Below are 23,118 nucleotides of genomic sequence, written 5' to 3' on the forward strand. Positions count from 1 at the left end.
GAAGAAAACACTACAACAAATTGCGTACTCCACTAGCTTTTTATACTTCACATCCAGAAACCTGGGTGATCTTTGGTTTTCAGCTTAGGGTTTCTTCTTTTTTCAATTCTCTTAATGTTTCCTAGTGCTTTAACCCTAGATCTGATAAATTTATGACTTCTGTAAGCTTTCTGGTCATTTCCACATGTCATAGGAACCAATCACAACAAAGGCGACACTTTTTTTTTGAAATTTGCAGACCAAAAGTCTCGGAGTAGAAATCATAGTTTTTAGCCCAAAAGGTGCGATCTGGGCTCCAAAACACAACTTTCTACCCAAAAAGTGTGATTTCATCAAAAGACAAGTCAGAACCTACGATTTCTGGGTTTTAAGGTTTTTCTCAGATCTGTTTTTGGGTTTTGCTGAGAGTTGTTTGTTGGGTGTCTAACCTCTGTCTCATCCTGAATAGGCTTTGATCCATTCTTTTTTACTCATCGAAGTCAAATTTAGCCTCCCTTAGGGCTTCTAGCACACTTCTGCCTTTCTAGGAGGAGTTTAGCTAAGTGAGAAGTTTGCGTTTCTGCAGCACTTTCAACCACATTTTCTAGATCTCTAACCTTTTGTTTCAGATATGATAATATAGGTTTCTACCATCCATAGTTTCACATTCAAACTTTCTTGGTCATTCCCTTAGGGTCCCATCAAATTCCCTTGGTGTTTCACCCATCTCCCTATCTTTTTGTAGTGATCTTCCCCTCAAGCTTTTTGTTTTTGATGCACCACTTTCCAATAGTTTAGGGTCACTTGATCCCAGTCACATCGACATTCAGATCTCTTGGCCATTTTAGTGTATTTTCCATCGACTTATCCACCTAGGAGTACAGTGCTTGCAAACCCAGTTTGGGTGGGGTTTAGTTAATTGTTTTGTTGTTTATTTTATGTTATTTTTTCAATTTATTTGCAGAAAGGTTTTTTCTTTTACACAAACACGATCTGGGCTTAATTAATTAATACACTTGCACACATAAGCACACCTTAAGTGAAGGGTGCTTGGTTCGCACCACCAAGACAAGACTTAACATAATAAATTTATCTCACTGCATTAGAGACAAAAGATATATTATTTATTTCCCTTCACCCTTTATGTGTTTCGTGTGTCCTTCCATCATTGCACCACCAAGGCATGAGTCACGAAGACTATCAGGCCTTCACCACTAGTTTCCACTTGGACATATTACTTATCCCCGTCAGGTTTGAGTTCGTGGCCCTCCAAGTTCCCATCCCGACTCTTCTCTTGATCCTTCTGATTCTGCGCCTCCTTCACTGCATATTGTCACCATGTCTAGACCCACAGCTGGTACAGGAACCCAACACGGTGGTGGTTCCAATTCTACGCCGATAATCACATCAGGCAGAACAGTCTCAGGAACCGTTTCGGTAGCTCCCATGCTCCCTTTTATGGCTGGGTTAAATCTACCGGATCTTAACCAGTTGATAAATGACCCCATACACCATGATGCTGGTTTCCCCTCTATGTCGACTAAGCTTCCCTTAGACATCCCAAAGTTCGAGGGTATGCTTGAGAGGATCTTACCAACCATGTTTGTTCCTTCCATGTGGTGTTCATCCAACTCCATAACCGATGACTCCATTCGTCTTCGACTCTTCCAATGCACACTCACTGGAGACACTACAAAATAGTATGTAGACTAGCCCACCACCTCTCATTCCATTTTTGCGACACTTTCTAAAGTGTTTTTGTCTTATTTCTAGTTACCTCTCTGGTACGACACTTGTACTCAGCTTTTGACCACATTCCATCAATCCTCTACTACTTGCCTTTCTGACCATGTTCAAGAGTGGCGTCGAAGGAGGAGAACATGTCGTGCCCCACCTTTTGAAGACTATGTTTATCTAGATTGGTTTCTCAAGAACCTTTTATTTCCCATTGGGAAATATGTCGCATCCCATTTTCCCCAAACAGAGGAAGAATCTCTCCAGACTGCTTTGAGATATGATCTGATTTATGCTCAATCCGATTAGTCTATACTGTCATTCTAGACCTCTCTCGTCATGGAAGTGCCAATGCACTAGCGGCATCTCACATTGCCGACGATATCTAGATGCTGTTGTAGCGGATACAACCACACTCCAAAATTTTTCCTTAGCCTATTTTGGAGCCTCCCTACCAGCCTTCACAACAGCTTACCTTGCTTCATCAAGTCCTGAAGCTTCAGTGTCTTTATTGCTCAAATGCAGCCTATTGATCATAGTTTTATCTTTTCCTTTCATAGGCCGCTCACCCGGACTTGGTCTAGCTACAGGCTAAGTAGCTTCCCAGTGAAATTTGTGAATTTATGGAGGGCACCCAACGATTCCCTCTAGGAATTACACGATTACTTTTGATAGTCTACTGCTAGGCTCCAGGATTGCGCAATCATGTCTGCCCTCCTAGCAGGAATTATGTAGTTTTTCCCATCAACAGGCAGTTCAGGCCAATATTTGTGCAAATTTCCCAATCCCCTTTGAGTAGTCAGCCTAGCTGACAGTCAGAAATGTGCATTTTTCTTCAACAGTCGAGCAGTCGCTTGGATGTGAAGCTAAGTTAACTGGTTCCCTCCCGGACCAAGCAAAACATACTTTCATGCATAGGTTTCTTCTCCCAAGGTAGCACGCTAAGGAATCCCTTGTTTCATGGATCTATGTTTTGCAATTGGAGGTTACATGCAAGGAATAATTCAGAAACCTCCCTCCAAGTGTTGCTTCCCCTAGATTTGTGGCATGCACATCATAACCTCGATGTTATCAAAAATCATCAACTAGACTCTTCAGAATCATTCCTCACATCAACCTTATATCTCTAACATCCCACATCACATCTAGGAGCAATAGGCACATTCAGCTTAGCTGTTTTGGGGTTAGCCCGCTTCCCATGCCTTGTACTGCACTTCTGTCGCTTTTTGTGTTTTCGCTTGTGGGAGTGTTGTTTGCTTGATTTATTTGAACACATGCTATCATTTATATATATTCTAGTTTGTCTTAGCTCTATTTCAATTTTCATTGCTATTTCACTGCAGTTGCATGCATGAAATTGTTTTTCATGGACGTTCGCTCAACCAGCGAATAGCCTCACCCACATGCATGTTGATCTATTTTCTCAATTCTCCATTCATGTTTTGCGTGCACTATTTATCACTTCTACTATCACTTAGTGTCACCATGCATTTCATCAACTTAACCTACTTTTAGTTGCCCGTCGACTAGTTGGGCCAACCTTGGCCCAGTCTCTGCCTTCACCAAGGCTGCATCGCGCAATATGGAGAAGGAAAGCTCACCTTCATCTCCAAACTTTCACATTCTAGCCCAACATTGACCTCCTGGATTGAATTGCACATTTATAAAGGTTAGTGGCTGCTTGGACCTAAATTTGCACACATCTATCCCTGGGCCAACAGCCTTTCCCAGCTGGAATCACCATTCCACAACCCCAGCAACCAATTGCCCAACTGGATTACACATTTTGCAGTTCTAGCAGTCATTAAGTCTCCCAGAAACTCAAACTATGCCTTGTGCAGTATTGATAGTCAGTCTCCTGACCTCCCAGCCGAAATTACACAACCTTCATGATATTTCACCCAGGTATGTTGCAGGTCATTTCTCATGGTCATTTTGGTTTTCAACTGACAAATTTCTTGCTATGAGTGTTTCCATGTCTCCATGTATCATAGGTGTTCATCTACCTCTCAGCAGTACAAGTACAATGGTTTCCAAGAGATAAGAGACGAAGACACTGTTCAGAGCACACTTGGGGATGCAGTCAATCAAGTGTCCATGGGCTTACCTACTCACAAAGACATCAAGTTGTTCATGGAAAAGGACATCAAGCAGTATCATCACAGCGAGCAAGACCATGAACAGTAGCTAAGGTAGGATACCGGATGCAGCAAAAGCAACAGATGCAAGAGGAAGGTTGTTGACAACATAGAGGCAGAGCAAAGTTGCAAGATAAAGAAGGTCCATTGATAATGAAATCAACTTTGGAGACTCAGACTAAGAAGTGATGACACAACATGAACATCACGTGAAGCTAGAACATGGAAAAAAGAAGAAGTTGCATGTGCTGAAGAAGCAACTCAGGAAGAACATGAAGACGCACAGACAGACCAATGAGTTGTAGTAGGAACATGAACAACAGTGGGCACAACATGCATTCACAGATGAATCTGTGCTAGTACAAGTTAAGAATCCATCCCAGCAGTGGACACAGATAAAACATGGTGAGAAGTGTTGTTTATCGCATGCAAAGGATCCAACAACATGCATGTGATTGAGTGCTAGCATGAAATCCAACCCATTCAACACACTCACCAAGGCAAAAACAAGAAACAAGTCCAACTCGGGTTGAACATGCACCTCAAAAAGTTGATTTGCATGACCACCAACACACACTTGAAGATCATCATAGACACTATGCATTAGTGTCTTACTGGTTCAACTGTACCTAAGAATATCATGCACATGTTAGCAGATGAGTTGGATGAAGTGGTCGAACCAATGCACCAGTCGCAACGAAGACAAGAGTTCGCTTCAACAAGATGTCACCATGAGGTGCATGCACACCATCATCACATCACCATCACAAGAATGTCAAAGAGTTGGTCTCACCACAGTGGACCAAGTGTCCGTGATGTCTTACAAAGGCTTGCTCAAACCATGTTGCCTCACATGAGTACATGTGCATTGTAATGTTGATTCATGTCAAGTATAAGTCGAGTGTCAGTAGTTGGATGTAACAGTCATAGAGTAGGTGAAGGGTCATGAGAGTAGTTGAACTGTCACAAAGGGGAATGTCAAGGGTCACCCCACCCTTTGCTATAAATAGTCCCTCATAAATCATTGTATGGGATTTTGGTCATCCAAGCTTCTACTAATACTATCTTGAAGAATATTTGGACAATATTTTAATGTGCCTTGGCTTCTCCACTACACAGATCTAGTACATCTCTTTGGAGGAGTAGGTAGATGTGGCTGTAACATTCTACTGATAGGGCTAGCAGGTTTACATTGTGTATTGTATGATTGTGACTTACACTTCTTTATATAATAATGCCAACACATTTTCATGCATATGTTGTTACTGTAGTTGGACTGCTCAGGTTTCTTTAATGATATATGTTGTTTAACTTATGTACTTATGTATGAACTAATTCACATGCAATTATACAAATCTTGTTGTTAATGTGTTTCATATGTTGTTAATGTTGTCATCGTCTGTGTCGACTGCTCTACCAGACACCAAATAGACCTTTCTCCCAACCTTGTTATATCAACTGTCACACTCGTCTTTGACTGGTCCGTGAGTGCTTTTTAGGTTATCTTACCTTGTATGTTGGACTATCGTATCTGTGTCAACTGCTTTTCTGGAAGTTGTGCATGTCATTTGTGTTGTGTGTTCCTATTTGAGTTGGGACTAATCCCCTTCAACCTGGAACCCACCTTCACTTTCCTCTCCCTTTGAAGTGTTGGAACCTCTCATACTCATTCCTTGACTCACTGCATCAGTCACACCCTTGCTACTGATAGAGTTATCTTACTTGCGGTTATGCGACATCGTAGCCAAGGAATTACCTTACGACCCACTGCTGGGACTCCTACACCAAACATTCCGAAGTCTAATTAGGACTTCTTACTGGGGAGATCCCCTTGACATGTTGGCAGGTCCAGCACTGTCAACATTTCTCGCACTAGAAGGAGGGCCTAATGACAACCAATGCTCTCTCATCCAGGTTTGAACCTTTGCATATCTTTCAATGGATTCTTGCATTCTCCTTCCCCCAAGGTGTTTTTTGAATCATGAAGATGTCTTCATCTTGGGGAATATTTTTGATATCTTTTCTACTCACATGTACGATGGTGAAGGTGAAGTGGCCTGGCCTAAGTATTTACAGAACTTTATTTCCATGATTCATGAGGAATATCAGTTTACTGATGAGCAGGCCAGTTTGCTATTTGCATTCACACTTTGTGAAGATCCATTTCATTGGGTGGTCAACCTATCAACTAACACTGTGCATTCATTTAAGCACTTATGTGATCTTATTGGAGACATGTTTTATCATTTTGATCTAGACCATCTTGATCGGAAATTGTTACAACAACAGAGAGCTCCGCATGAATTTGTTATTGATTTTCGGCAGCACTTCCATGACTTACAGTTTCAAGCTCTAAAGAGCCAGATGATGTTCGCTTACCTCTTGGGTAGATTTGAGTACTGCCTTAAGAAATATTCCCATCCTATGAGGAATATTGATGTCAAACCTTGCTCAACATTCTTCATTGATGGAACTAGACAATCTCATGTGGGAGCAGGCACTGACTCAATGGACTATCAGCCTCCCTCTCATTCAATAGTTCCACCATCGCCCTGTGATGTTGAGGATCATGTTCAAACACTTGTTTAACCTTCACACCCTCCCAAGATCACTCCACATAATTTTCACATAGATTTGGTTGTGAGTCCTTCAAGTTATCATGTGCATTATTTCTTTTGACCTCCATCTTCACACCCAAGTGTTCCTCCAGATGATGCTCTCTTGCGCTTGTCCATTCCAGACTCTTCACTTGTTGTGAATGAGGAACAACTCACTAACGAAGTTGGTGTTGCACAACCAACATGCGTTGTCATTCATGAAGACCATGAGTGGGAGATTAAACATCAACACTCGGTGAAGGATTACTCCCTTCCTTCCGAGCCCCCCCGTTCTTTCCTAACATCGTTGGTGAGCTTACCATCCATGACATTGCATGTGTATCTTCATCCACATATGAACCCATTATTGATCACTCACAAGACTCACCGGATGCTAGTCCCTCATTCTAAAATGGAGAGGATAAGTTATTAATTGAAGACCCACTTGATCCTTCATCTCTCTTTTCCAGAAACATATAGGATGAGTTCATTTTCTTTTCATCCACCCCTCTGTGTGATTTTTCAAATCATGAGGATGCTGACCAACATCCTAAATTTGTTGATCTTGGTTGTCATGATCCCTTCACCTCATCATCTGATCATGATGTTGATTCACTCATTGTTAATCCATCTAAACCACTGGTCTACGAAGATCTATATGTCAATGAAGTCAAAACCCCGCAGACCGTCGAGGCACTTCAACCTGAGCTGATGGTTATGTTAGGCCCTTGTTGTCCTGAGGTTGGTTTCACTTCTGATCAGGAAATTGTCCAAACACTCAAGGCTCCTCATCACTCATCTACATGCATTGAAGATCCATCTCACACAGAGATCACACTTCCTCCACCCAAACTACATAATCCCATTTCTCGTGCATTGGTGTAATCTTACATTGCAAGCACTTGTGTGCAACGCGAGTTATATTTGTTTCTTTCATTTGATTACATGTATCAGTGAAGAGCATGTTTAAGTTTCAAAGTTGCACATAGTGTCACAAAGCACCATGATGGGTCCATGGGCTGTCTGTCATATACATGCACTCACTTATGTCATGTGGGCACTTTGAAGCACGAAGTGTGGTTGTCTTCAATGTCATATCTTTCTTGTATGATGGTCCGCATGATTGGGTCACTCGCAGACCAAGCCTTCACACACATGGGTCTACCAATGCATCGGTGGCTGCATTTGAAGTATCACTTCACATGATCAGGCCCATGCACGATTAGTTTAGGAGTATGAGTAGTGTTTTCATTCAGTTGTTTTCTTGCATGCTTGTTTGCTTACAAGAATTGTTTTCTTGTTTGTTTGTTTGCTTGTTTGTTTACCTATTTTGCCTTCACTTTTACTTCTTCTCTCGTTCGCCTTGTTGATTGTTAGTTTGTTCACTTGTTTTTTCCATAGGTTAGTTGCATGAAACCATGTGTGGCTCATGAAACAAGTTGGTTAAATTACAAGAGGGATTTTACAACTATCACTACTTGGTTATCTATCATCTTTCCTCTACATGATGAACTTGTTACTCTTAGTCCATGATACATCAAAGGAAAATATATACTCTTTGAAGTGAACCTTGGTGTAAACACAACGCTTGGGCACTAACTAGTGTCACCCTCTCTAGTCAATTGCTTTTGGGTTAACCCTTGTCAGCTCAGTCAAGTTGAGTAAGGTGAGGGGGAAAACCTTAACGGGCCCATCAAAGATACAATAAACTACTTGAACAATCCTCTTATGATCTCAATAAGTTGGGATCCCTCTTCTGCCTCTGAAATGAATAAGTGCTATGCACAATGAAAATGAAAAAGATTAAAAATAAAATTAAAAATAAAATGTAAAAAAAAATTGAAAATGAAAGAAATGAATAAGCCAAAAGAAGAGAAAGGCTTCCTATGCAGGGAGGTGATGCAAGTAACTCCGCTGAGGTACTGACTAGGCTCGCTGGAAGTGGAGACATGCTTGTGCTCCTATGTGACTCCACCGGGGTACTATCTAGGCCTGCTGGTAGTGGAGAACCACCAGAGATGAAACTAAAACTATGAAAACTATACTACTTGTGCACCTATATACCTCTCAACCCCAATCAAAACAACTATGTTTCCTTGGCTTGGAATGTTTATCAGTCGACCAAGAGTCTGGCAGATGCTACATCTTAAAATCAAGTTAGTGTGAAACCAAGATGAGTTAAGAACTGAACAATACTTTAGGAGGCGTTAGACTTTCTTTCCATGAACAAGCTCCATTCAGAGAGGCGCAATTCTACCAGTGTGTTGCCAAGTGTTGTAGCGGCTACCTCCAAAAATTTTCCTTAGCCTGTTTTGGAGCCTCCCTACTAACTTTCATAGTAGCTTACCTTGCTGCGTCAAGTCCTCAAGCTTTACTGTCATTCTTGCTCAAAGGCAGCCTATTGATGACAGTTTGATTTTTTCCTTTCGTAGGTTGTTCATCCAGACTTGGTCCAGCTGCAGGCTGAGCAGCCTCCCAATGTTGGAGGGAAACTAGCAGTTCCCTCCAGGAATTGAACAATTCCTTCTGAAAGTCTACTGATGGGCTCCAGGATTACGCAATCTTGTCTGCCCTCCCAACAGGAATTACACAATTTTTCCCATCAACAGGCATTTCAGCCCAAGATTTGTGAAAATCTGGCCAACAGCTAGCTGTTGGGCCCAGAAATTGCACAGTCCCCTTTAGGTAGTCAGCCTAGATGAAAGTAAAAAATGCATATTTTTCTCCAAGATTCGAGTAGTCACTTGCACGTACAGCTAAGTTGACTGGTTCCCTATGGGAACAAGAAAAATAGACTTGCATTCATAGGTTGCTTCTCCCAAGCCAGCATGCAAAGGAATCCCTTGTTGTTGGAATCTATGTTTAGTAGTTGGAGGTTACATGCAAGGAACAATTCAGAAACCTCCCTCCAAGTGTCGCTTTCCCTAGATTTTTGGCATGCACGTCATAACCTCGATGTTATCAAAAATCATCAACCGGATGCTATAGATCTCATTCCTCACATCAAAATTATATCTTTAACATCCCACATCACATCTAGGAGTAGTTGGCACATTCAACTTAGATATTTTGGGATTAGCCTTCTTCCCATGCCTTGTGCTGCATTTCAGTCACTTTTTGTGTTTTCGCTTGTGGGAGTGTTGTTTTCTTCATTTCTTTGAATGCCTACTGTTGTTTACATATATTCTAGCTTGTCCTAGCTCTGTTTCAGTTTTCATTGCTATATCACTGTTGTCGCATGCATGAAACTGTTTTTCATGGATGTTCACCCAACCGGCAAATGACCTCACCCACATGCATGTTGATCTATTTTCTCAATCCTCCATTCATGTTTTGCATGCACTTTTCATCACTTCTACTATCACTTAGTGTCCCCATGCATTTCATTGACTTAACTTGCTTTCAGTTACTCGTCGGCGAGTCAGGCCAACCTTGGCTTGGTCTCTGCCTTCAGCAAGGATGCATCACGGAATTTGGAGAAGGAAGGCTCATCTTCCTCTCCAGACTTGAACATTCTGGCCTAGCACTGACCTCCTGGACTGAATTACATATTTCTAAGGGTCAGTGGCTGCTTGGCCCAAATTTGTGCAAATTTGTCCCTGGGCCAGCAGCCTTTCCCAACTGGAATTGCGCATTCCACAACCCCAACATCCAAATTCCTAACTCGATTAAACATTTTGTAGTTTTAGCAGTCAACTAGTCTCCCAGCAGCCCAGACTATGCCTTGTGCATTCTTGATAGTCAGTCTCCCGACCTCCCGATCGAAATTGTGCAACCTTCACGATCATTCATCCAGGTATGTTGCAGGTCAGTTCTCATTTTCATTTTGGTTTTCGACTGACATATTGCTTGCTATGAGTGTTGCCATGTATCCAAGTATCACAGGTGTTCATCTACCTCCCAGCAATACAAGTACAATGGTTTCCAAAAGAGCAGAGACGAAGACACTGTTCATAACACACTTGGGGATGCAATCGATCAAGTGTCCATGGGCTTACCTACTCATAAAGACATAAAGTTGTTCATGGACAAGGACTTCAAGCAGTAGCATCACAGTGAGCAACATAATGAACAATAGTTGAAGGCAACATACCGAACGCAGCGAATGCAATGAATGCAATGGATCCAAGAGGAAGGTTGTTGACAACATAGAGGCGAAGAAAACTTGCAAGATCAAGTAGATCCATTGATAATGAAAGAAACTTTGGAGACTCAAACAATGAAGTGATGACATGATATGAAGATCACGCAAAGGCAGAAGATGGAAAAAAGAAGGAGTTCCATGTGCCGAAGCAGCAACTTAGAAAGAACATGAAGCTACACAGATAGAACAATGAGTTGCAACAGGAACATGAACAACAGTGCGCGCAACATGCATTCATGGATGAAACTACACCAGTACAAGTTAAGGATCCATCCCAGTAGCAGACACAGCGCAAACATGGTGAGTAGTGTTGTTGATCACATGCAAAGGATCCAATAGCATGCATGTCATTGAGCACACACATGCAATTCAACCCATTCAACAGACTCACCAAGGAGAAGACAAGAAATAAGTCCAACTGAGGCTGAACATGCACTTTGGCACGTTGATGCACATGACCACCAACACACACTTCAAGATCAACACGAACATTATGCATCAGTCTGTTTCTGGTTCAACCGTACCCAAGAAGTCCATGTGCATGTTAGTAGACAAGTTGAATGAAGAGGCTGAACCAATGCACTGGTCGCAACGGAGACAAGAGTTTGCTTCAGAAAGATGTCAACACAAGGTGCATGCACACCCTCATAGACAACCAAGCTTGGCATCAACTCATCGACTTCACCATCACAAGCATGTCAAATAGTTGGTCTCACCACAGTGGACCAAGTTTCATTGATGTCTTGCAAAGGCTTGCTCACACCATGTTGTCTCACATGATTACATGTGCATTGTAATTTTAAGTCATGTCAAGTGTAAGTCAAGTGTCAACAGTTGGATGTAATAGTCATAAAGTAGGTGAAGAGTCATGAGGGTAGTTGAACTATCACAAACCGGAATGTCAAGGGTCACACCACCCTTTGCTATAAATAGTCCCTCATAACTCATTGTATGGGCTTTTGGTTAGCCAAGCTTCTACTAAGACTATCTTGAAGAAGATTTGGACAGTATTGTAACGCGCCTTGGCTTCTCCACTACACGGAACTAGTACATCTCTTTGGAGGAGCGGGCGGACGTGACTATAACGTTCTACTAATAGGGCTAGTAGGTTTACATGGTGTATTGTATGATTGTGACTTACACTTCTTTATATAATAAAACCAACACATTTTCATGCATATGTTACTACTGTAGTTGGGCTACTCGAGTTGCTTTAATGATATATGTTATTTAACTTACGTACTTGTGTATGAACTGATTCACATGCAATTATAAGAATCTTGTTGTTACTATGTTGCATATGTTGTTAATGTTGTCACCATCCATGTTAACTTCTCCGCTGGACACTGGACAGACCTTGCTCTCAACGTTGTTATATCAACTGTCACACCCATCTCGGACTAATTCGTGAGTGTTGTTCAAGTTATCTTACCTTGTATGTTGGACTGCCGCATCCGTGTCAACTGCTCTGCCAAAAGTCGTGCATGTCCTTTGTGTTATGTGTTCCTAGCTGAGTTGGGATTGATCCCTTTCAACCTGGAACTCACCTCCACTATCCCCTCCCTTTGAAGTGTTGGAACCTCTCATACTCATTGCTTGACTCACTGCATCAGTCACACCCTTGCTACTGATAAATTTATCTTACTTGCCTCTATGCGACATCGCGTTCAAGGCATTAACTTACGACCCACTAGGACTCATACACAAAATGGTATGAGGTCTAATTGGGACTTCTTAATGAGGAGATCCCCTTGACATGTTGGTGGGTCCAATGCCATCAATAGATCCCTTTCACACTCTTCACCATAGACTCAGCAGAGTTATGGCTACCCATAGGGGGGCACCAATTCCTCCAGCATCTATGTCGCTCCTGCTAGCAACATGTTTCCAAGGCCCCAACCCATCTACAAATTTTTTTCTCATTCTTATGCACATCATGGTGCTCCATCCCCTCAAGAATTAGCACTGCAACATCCCATGCATTGTCAGCCCCAGTAGGCATCGCCCCCTCAGGGCCAGGTGTTTGCGTAGCAGAGTGATAGCAATCCCCAAAATTTGAAGAAAAAGAATAAGGGAAAAGGTAACAAGGGAAACCAAGGGAACCAAGGTAACCAAGGCAGCCAACGTAGTGAACCCCAGGGGAACCAGTCTAACATCAAAAACAAACAACAAGGTGGCCAACCCTAGTAGAATAAGGATATTCGTATGCAAATTCCTTGTGCATGCTATGGTGTACATGACAACTATACATATGAGTGTCATCTTTAACCTAGATGCACCAAATGTGGGAAGCTCAAGCATCTCTTAGAGGTGAAAAATCACCTCAGAATATTGCTCCATCTCAACCGACAATGCTCATAAATCCTTTCCCTCCGCAAGGATTTGTTGTGTCTCAACCTCGGCCAGGTCAAGTAGCCCATCTCCCCCAACCTTCTAGTCCAGGTGACTACCAGATCCTCATGATGGATTCTGACGAGGTCAATACCTCTGATCAATAGCCATCTGCTCAACACTTTGTTATTATCATCTCAGTCGAGTCATCCAGATCCAAACACCTAGGACCTCCTCTATTTTTCGGTGCCTCTCCTATGTTTCCACTAGGAACTATTCTTGTAGGTTTCAACCATCCAGGAGATATTCCACGGAGACATTACCCTACAGGCCAAATACCTTTCTTATTCCCCCCTCCGGGAGTATTTTTTGTCCCTATCATCGCTTTGCTAGTCCTTCCTAATGTGACTTTGGGGATCCCAGTATGGTACATTGATCCCCCAGCAAACACTTTACATAGTCAGCCAAGATTGTATCACACTTTGATCCTAGTTCAACCGGTCCCCATGACCCTTGCCACTGCTTCAATTCCATCACAACCTCAATAGGAACGAGCTCCTATTGTGAAAGCATCTAGCTAAGAGGGCAAAGCCAAAAGAAAATATTTAAAGGACAAGGCTCCCCAACGTCCTTAAGCCCCTATGGCCCCAAAGCCGACACCCTCGTGTGCTTTGTGTGACATCATTGGGCATGCTACCAGCAATTGTCCTAAGCTTCTTCAACTTAAACCATTGGTTCATGAAGCATTCCCTGAGTCAAATATTTTGGAATTCCATGTTAACTTGTCGAGCCCACCCAAGGAACTTGGAACGCTATGAAAAAACCACCCTTGTGCCCTACGTGATCTTCATGGTCACTATTCCCATTGTTTCCCTTGTCTCGATGAGTTTTTTTATTGCCTTGGGGAAATTTGTGACTACAAGGCCACTCACAGTGGAACCCTTGCTCCTCTACCTTTGGATTCTGATACCACTGGTCAACCAGAACAGGGAAACTCTGGCCCTTCTATTACGATCCCTCCCCGTGATGTCGAGATGATGGACACTACAGGCCCCATTCTTTACCTGTCGTCATCCTTGAGTTCCTCGCTGACAAACCTTCCTGAGGTTGCTGCATGCATTTCTATTGAACCTTTTTCGACAGAATTCGAGGTCTCAACATCAGTAGACCCTCTGTCTACTAGCCCGTCATCTACCATCCAAGACGATGCATATGTGAACCTTATTTCTCAGGTTGATGCACAAGGTAATGCTGCCACATCATGTAGTCAGAGTTCCTCCCATTCAACCATCTCCCAACCTGATAAGGACACCATGGAAGCTATGTCTACCCCTGATTACCCCTACACTTGAGTAAGGGAGCATTTCTTCACGAGGATTTCGAAGGCCATCTCCTTCCTAGTTCTCCCATTGCGCTCTACCTCTAGAAATGTTGCACACATCACATCCCTTTGATTTGCATGTCTTTATTTCTGCCATATAGTTAGGTAGATTACATCATCTCATCTGTTTTCTTTTACACCTTTCATATGGATCCATCATCCACACCGTATATCGGTCATGTTGATGGTGCGAGTCACTTCTCTCGAAATCTAGCCTCAACAACCTGGGCCATTTTTATGCCCTTACATACATTAGTCCTTTCAAATGGCGTGTACATTGGATCTGCCACCAATAATCAGGCCTAATATGATGAAGTGATAGGTTTGTTAGTCTATGCCCTTGCTCATCGCATCCTTCATCTTCATGTTTGTTTAGATTCCTTGCTACTTCTCATGCAATTGAATGGTGTGTATCATGTGCATAGCCAAGTCCTATTTAGAAAATACCTACAAGTGAAGATACTGGTACATGTCTTTGAAACCATTAAATTCAATCATGTGCCTAGAGCCCAAAATAACTATGTAGATGTTAGTGTCAGTGCTTTCACACTGCCATCAGTGATCAAATTTCTCTTTTGCATTTCATATTAGGTGTCACATCCTGATGAGTTGCACTCCATTAGGTCATGGATCAACTGATGGTAGGGTTTCATTTCATTTGTCCCTCATGCCATAAACCTGCTAACCTATTTCATGTATCCTTTCAGTCATTCGTAGTCATTCCAGTTCATTTCATTTATAAAAACCAGCCTTAGGGTTTAGTTTCACTAGTTGTTATCGGGAAAACTAGTGTCCACTCAGAGCTGCTAGTCCCACTAAGATGACTAGCTATCTTAGAAACAAATAAACTAAAGTTGCTTGTGTTTTCCTTTATGAGAGATAGATGAGAGAGAAACAGAGAGTACCAACCTCAGTCTTTCGCTAGTCTCCTTGCTTGTTTCCTCTCTCCCTTGACAAAGCTTTTGCAACTCCTTTCTCACTTGTTCCACATCAAAGAACACCTGTAGAGTCAAGGAAGAAAAATACCATCAAAGCATAGAGATCTATAATCATAAACGATGTAGGATCATATGTACATTAACCATATAAATTCATATACAAATACAAGATTCAGAGATATACAACCATATGGAGGAAAACTTAGATAGCTTTATTGATAGAAGTAGTAGAAGAGAGGATTACAACCAAGTTGTCTGATCCAGCATCACCCTCCTAGCATGAAAGCCCTCTTCACCTCATACAAAGCAAGATCACCCAACAATGTCTTCAAAGAGAAACCAACAACACTTCCTTGCAAATTACAAAATTCCAGCCTTTGGATCTCTAGGATGAGGGATCCATATATAGATGTTTGTAGAAGAGTGATTCAGCTTCTGGGATTTTGATTAGTTTCAATTCACTGATATTTCTTGGTTCCACTTGGCGATTTCATGATCTCTTACTCATCCCTCGGCGAATTCAGAGAGGAAAGTGTCATATGAGCAGTTTCTAAAAGATTCTTTGAGTTTCCACCTAGCAAACTGCTTCTGCCATTTTTTTGCTCTCACTCATCACACCCTACAGAAGGGCTTTTAGTATGCATCACACCCCCCATGGGTAATAGGTGAGATGCATTGCACCCTTAGCATGGAGCAGTCCGTATGGTCCAGTTTTGACCAGTTCTGAGCAGTTTTTTAGGGAGAACTTCTGGGAAATGATGTAATCAGCTAACCATGTTCCTTTAGGGTATGAAACAACACTTTTAGGGGTTTAGAATCCCTTGGTTTATGGACATATGCGATTGGGGTTGCAATGCCCAAATATTTCTGCAACAGTTGCCCCCTAAAGCATGAGGTTGTAAATCTTCTGATGTCGGGTGAAATGCTTTATAATGAGGATCTAAGGTTTTTCGAACTGGAAGGTGACCTGTAATAAGATACAATACAATACATTATCTTCATAATATTTTCATGATCTAGCTGAGGCGGGCATTCCCATGCTCAGATTTATAAATTCATTTTCATGTACATAGGATAGACAATCGTTTGTGTGGCAGACTGATGATTCTGGTAGAGCCATCATCCCTTAGCTTGAATGATTATCTGTGCAGTAATGATGTACATTTGATGTCTTTATTTTCCTAAATATATGACAGCCCGAATGGATGAAACTAGATCCAGGGTCTTCAAACTCGTTCAATCTTCACCCGAAGTACAAGTTGATCCATGTGAAAAGATGTTCTAATGTCAAACATGGAAAGACATTGCCTGATTACCAGCCAATGATGTAAGCAGTTAACAAGTGCGAGAGGAATCACTGATAATGATAATGACCCTCACGGTACTACCATATAGTTCACGTGGTGTGAATACATGAGTTGATGTCAAACACCACGCAAAATATTTCAGTCAAAGGCCATTGATGTAAACCTGTTGCCAGAAGTGAGAAACTTGCCATTGAGGCATGCAAGCTTCAAAGTACTGAAAGGGTTGTTCCTAAGTCAACTTCTTGGATAATGAGCTGATGTTGACAAGAAGTGACCCATCGTAGGAGGGCCTTAATGAATCCCACATCTATGACACGGAACAGAGCAAATGATTTTGTGGAGGTGAAAACAATATGATGATATAAGGTTCAGGGTGGCAGTCATGAAAAATGGAGAGTGAAGGTATTGTAGCGGATGACGTGTTAGCTAGGTTGGTGAATTCTCTGAGTGACTTCTCTTGAACATATCGATGACACTGAAATGGATTGGTAGCATTAACCCCAAAATGGAGGTATGGCGGACCAATGGTGATATGGCTGGTGAATGGAATAACCCAACCCGAATCAATCATGGTGATGGAGTGAAAGTGTCATGTTTAAGAGCAACTTGCTACCAATGAAATTATTCAAGTTTTCTTCCCTTTTTCCCCAGTCATTGCTGACCAGTACCTCTCTATTTTTGTCAAGCTTGAGGAGGATAACATATGCTTGTTCTATAATTTTCCCTTCGGGCAAACCTGTCGCTATGTTTTAACAAGCATAGCGACAGTGAAACTCGCTCTTGTCTGCATGGACAAGTTTTTCGCTATTGTTTTAACGAGTTTAATGACAAAGATAACTCAGTCCTTTTCAATTTTAGAGAGTTTAAAAAGAGACGTAAAGGAAACTCCAGTAGTCCTTTTTCGTAATATAATCCCTTAAGTCCAAAAAAGTATAAAATAATACGAAAGGGATGACTTTTTGATAGTTTTAACGAACTGAACAAGACAAGCGCTCGATTGTTTTGTGTAATGATCCCTCAGGTCAAAAAAGATTAAAATTTAGAGGAGGGATGGCACTTCCAATCGCATTAACGAGCTGGAGAGGCCAATTGCTCGGCAATCTTTTCATATTCTACGAGTCAGATGAAAAGAGCTTAAAGGAGACTTGTTTTCTGAGGAACGAGTGATGTTTTTGGATAGCATCTGGTTCCATGTAAGGTTTGGAACTTTTCAATCACGACAATGTAAAGAAGGTGGCTAATAGAGTCACTCGTCGAAATTGTTCCTCAAAAGGGTAAACAATCAAATGGAGACATATGATAGGCTAAGAAAGAGACGAGGTGATGGTAAGAACACAACCAAGGCTCAAAAGCTGATAATTATGCGATTGCAAAGATTATTTGCCGAAGGTGGGTTCATTAATTAATGAGCTTAAACTCTGGGGGAACATTTGCTCATTTCTAGGTTTATTTTTTAATGAGCTTGAACTTCATGTAAAACTGCTCGTGCCAGTCGTATAATAAGGATGTCTCATTGATAGGTTCATTTTTTAGTGAACTTGCCCCATTCGAAACTTTGCTTCGAAGCCTTTTGTTATGCAAGCTAGGAACGACCAACCTACGAGTTTAAAGGGTTGAGAGCTTACAAACTAAGAAAATAAATGGTTTTTTTTCACTTGCATGCAAAAAGGTTTGCATGCCCCCAGGTATAATGAAATAGAGCTTCCAAGTTACCATACGAAAGTTCTTGCATTAACAAGATTGTTCTACCTGCGTAGCAGGTAAAACACTTCCTCAGCTTTGTCCATCGAAATGGACGAAGGTGATTCAAGTTCTAATCACCTAACCTTTGACGGGGGAATCCTTTTCCAGACTGATCCATTTTCCTAAATGGACAGGATTTTCAGACTAGTCATATTCCTACGTGGAAACCTACCTTATATCTGGTGTTTTCCTGCCAAAGCAGACCAGGGTGCATGCCTCCTGGGTTTCAGTCACAATCACCGAATCACTCACGCTCATCAAGTGGATGGACTGGAGATTGATGAGACATTCCTTGTGCAAAAAGACCGGTTAGGGATGGCATTTGACTAGTAGCTGTTTTTGAACTAGGGAATGAAAGCTGGTCTATGAGCTTGACCATTTTGCCTTCATGCGGAAAACACATCAATCGAAAGAGTGAGGAAACAATAGCTCCCATGCTATAAATATCACCCAAGGAGTAGATTGTAATCTAGAGGTCCTTGGACTACCATCACGTTTAGATGAATGGTTTTCCTTCTCAAAGTTATAAGCAAATTTGGAATGATCCCTAACAGTCGACTAGTTCCTTTGTTGAAGCCTGTCAAATTTCAAATCTCAGGCAGAAGCGATAGCAAACCAAGCGCTTTCCAAGAAGTTGTGGAAAGGATACTCACAGAAGCCCCCTCATCTATGATAGTACCAACCATGATCATTCTGTAAGCTTGTACTATGATTCAAAATGGTACATTAGATGGTAGGCGGGGTCTCCCTAGTAGATTCCAATCGAAGGAAATGACTAGATTGCTTGGAGGTAGGACCGAATAAATGACTGGATAAATCTCTAACAAACTTCCTTCCTGTGGTAAAGGAATGGGTAGATTTCCCCCATGTTCATCGGATTCTGTGTTAATGAAAAGAATTTGAATGGTGTCATTCTCATTCTCTTTGGTGATAGTATCATCTAAAGGTGGACCTTCTGAAGACAAGATTGGGTCAACTACCGTCTCGACCTATTGACTTTGGTTCGATGTGGACTCAGAGGGTTTATCTTCAATGATAGATACTTCGACCGACAGCAACAATGTGTCTGTCGAATTTTCAACTAGCGATGGACTCGGCAAGATTTTCTTGTATCTAGGAGGAAGTCGCTACAGTGAAGCAGGACGATTATCCAAGACTCTTTTAGCTTCATCTAGGAAAGGACAACAGTGGAGGACATGATTGCCTTCACACAGTCTACAAGGAAATTTAGATCTTCCTTTCTTTCCATTTGCTTCGTTTTCATTAGTTGATGGCGTGCTCTCAACATGATCTTCAGAGGTTGAAGACACTGGATTGTGCAAGCGGGGAGACTAGTCCCTCAGGATCCATGGGATGCAGAGACAATCTCGATGATAGTGGTCTCCCTTGCAAATGACACATGGAGATTTATGTTTGGATAGTGCAGTCTGTGGATTTTCACTAGATGGTGCATGGTTGTCCCCATTCATCGTTGGCTTCTTCTTCTTCTTCTCCTTTCCTTTCTTCTTCTTCTTAGTTACTTGGTTTTTAGCGTTACTATCTTCACCAAGCGAGGAGGAAGAAGGAGAGGGAGAAACAAACGAAGTAGAAGGTGGGGGAGAAACTTCAGTATCATCTGGTTGTTGATTTGATCGCTGAGGAATTGTGGTGTTTTGAATGACAGAGGTCGAGAAAAGCCATACTGGCAGGCCAATTGTGAGTCCTGGAAGGGACAATGTAGCCATGTGTGGAGCACCCACATCCCCCCAAGAGGAGAAAGGACTAGGATTTCGCCCAAAGGGAAATCCTTGATTGGTAGACTCCATTTTCTCAACCTAAGACCAATGATGGAACAATGACATTCTTCCAATTAAAATAAATTTTATGACTCTTTGACACAACTTGCTTTTTCAATTTTTAAGAGTCAAGAAAAAGGTAAAGAAGACTCTAGTCGCCTTCGATTTTTAATGATCCTGAAGTGACAAGTGATCAGATGGACTTCTTCTTTTAAGGAGTCTAAAAAGGAATGAAAGTGACTACTCTAGGAATCTAGACAGAGGGATTACTAAACCAATTGCAAAACTACAGAATGCTTTTTATGGTACGCCAGTCAATCTTCCAAAATGTTGTGTTCAGTGTATTGTGATCGATAGGGTGGCAGACAAGGCTCCCTAAGGATAAAGGATGTAGCATATTGTGGTCTCCCAATATATACTTAATGGTACGTGGGAGCAGAAGTCTGTACTAGAACTTGTCATCTCAAAGAGGAGGAATCACCCAACCTATGGTGAAAGTGATAGCTACCAGGCTTTACGACGTCGGAATATGTCTCTAGCCTAGACTTCTAAATGTTGTGCGTTAGGTTCCAAAGAATTTTTATGTTCATTGAGGTTTATTTTATAGTTTATCTTTCTTAAGAAGTTTACCTTTAAGGTTCACCGCTTGATGTAGATATACAATTCCTAAATATGCAATCTAAGATAATAAACAATCATTTACTTTCTTTTTGCAATGAAAATCCTAGCTACTAAGGAAAGAGAAATGAAATTCTTTGAACATAGAGTAGAGAGCACACACTAGATGCACTTTTCCTTAATCAATTTCAGCATGCAGTCTAAATCAAAATGCACATGCATGTATTGTTTTTCAGTTTCCTTAATGTGAGAATGTCTAAAAGAAAACTAATTGCAGATCTAAATTATCTTCTTTCAAAGCAACAGTACCAACAATTTTCTCTTCAAAAAACAAAAGGAAGGCTAAGATGACACTTTGTGATTTCGAATTTAAATTGTTTTCAACACTTGAAATACTATTAATTCAAATCAAATATGATGGAAAAAGTGTAATCAGCTATTTAAAAGAGGAATTCTTTACAACACTCTTTTTCTTGACTGAAAACGACACTTGCGACACTTTCAAATCAAAATACGACAGTTCCATTAAGCTACTATTTGCAAAGGAGAACTGTAAATGATGAAAAATACATAAAAACACATTCACAATTCCTTATGATGGACGCTAAAATAATGCAAAGGAAGATGGTTTCAACGGTGATATACTGATCATAGACAACAAAACTACTGAATAAAGCTGAAGACAATGAAGAAAAAACCAAAATCTAGAGGTAGAAACAGTCTCATTCAATCATTGCACCTGTAACACATGGAAACTTTGATGCATCTCACCTGCAACACATGGGAGGTGCGATGCATCCAGATTACCAATGAGAGACAATGCGATGGTACAAGGATGAGACAAAGCTTGGTTTTCACTCACAGTTTGCAGCTAAGTTCAGGGATTTAGGCTAAGCTAATGATTGTTAGTGAACACAAAGTATTTGGGCTGATCTAATGAGGTTATTTGAGCTACCACCAGGGCACTTAGGATGTTTGCAAGCTAGATGTTCAATTCATAAACCAACCCAGAGATTGACTAAAGCAGCGTTGATCTACTTTGTAGTTGCATAACAAAATTAGTTCGAAGGATTGTTGGCTTAACTTTAGGCTCCGTTTGTGGTTTATAAAGAAAACAATAGTAACAAAGCAAACAAACTATTCACTCCCCAGTGGAGTCACTATTTTGTTATCAGGAAAAATAGTGTCCATTCAGAGCTGCTAGTCCCACTAAGACAGGTAGCTATCTTAGAAAAAAACAAACTAAAGTTACTTGTGTTTTCCTTTATGGGAGATATATGAGAGAGAAGAAGAGAGTACCAACCTCAGTCTTTCGCTAGTCTCCGTGCTTGTTTCCTCTCTCCATTGACAGAGCTTTCACCACTCCTTTCTCACTTGTCTCTCTTCAAAGAACACCTGTATAGTTAAGGCAGGAAAATACCATCAAAGCATAGATATCTATAACCATAAACAATTTAGGATCATATGTAGATTAACCATATAAATGCATATACAAATACAATATTTAGAGATATACAACCATATGGAGGAAAAATGAAATAACTTTATTGATAGAAGTAGTAGAAGAGAGGATTACAACCAAGCTATCTGATCCAGCATCACCCTCCCAGCATGAAAGCCCTCTTCACCTCATACAAAGCAAGATCACCCAACAATGTCTTCAAAGAGAAACCAACAACACTTCCTTGCAAATTACAAAATTCCAGCCTTTGGATCTCTAGGATGAGGGATCCATATATAGACGTTTGCAGGAGAGTGAGTCAGCTTCTAGGATTTTGATTAGTGTGATTTCACTGATAGTTCTTGGTTCCACTTGGAGATTTCATGATCTCTTACTCATCCCTGGGCGAATCTAGAGATGCAAGTGTCATATGAGTAGTTTCTAGAAGATTCTTTAAGTTTCCACCTAGCAAAATGCTTCTGCCATTTGTCTGCTCTCGGTCATCGCACCCTACAGAAGGGATTTTCGGTATGCATCGCACCCCTCGTGTGTAATAGGTGAGATGCATCACACCCTTAGCATGGAGCAGTTTGTATGGTCCAGTTTTGACCAGTTCTGAGCAGTTTTTCAGGGAGAACTTCTAGGAAATGATGTAATCAGCTGACCTTGTTCCTTTAGGGTATGAAACAACAATTTTAGAGGTTTAGAAGCCCTTGGTTTATGGACATATGCGATTGTGGTTGTAGTGCCCAAATATGTCTATAACACTAGGTCTTAGGGTTTTTTGCTGTGGTCATTTAAAATGAATAAAAATGGTCAGCAAACACATGAGGAGGCTAAAAAAGTTCAAAAGATCATAATTTACTATTGTAAGCTAAATAAATCTCTTTAAGTTTTGAGGTAAAATAGGGCATTTGTATTTTATTATACTATTTCCATGTAATTTAATGTAATTTTATTATATCTATATGTAATAAATATTCATAAGCTAC

Source organism: Pinus tabuliformis, chromosome 9 (assembly GCF_031772625.1).
Source record: "Pinus tabuliformis cultivar Carrire ecotype Pingquan chromosome 9, CPIR1, whole genome shotgun sequence".
NCBI classification, from domain to species: Eukaryota; Viridiplantae; Streptophyta; class Pinopsida; order Pinales; family Pinaceae; genus Pinus; species Pinus tabuliformis.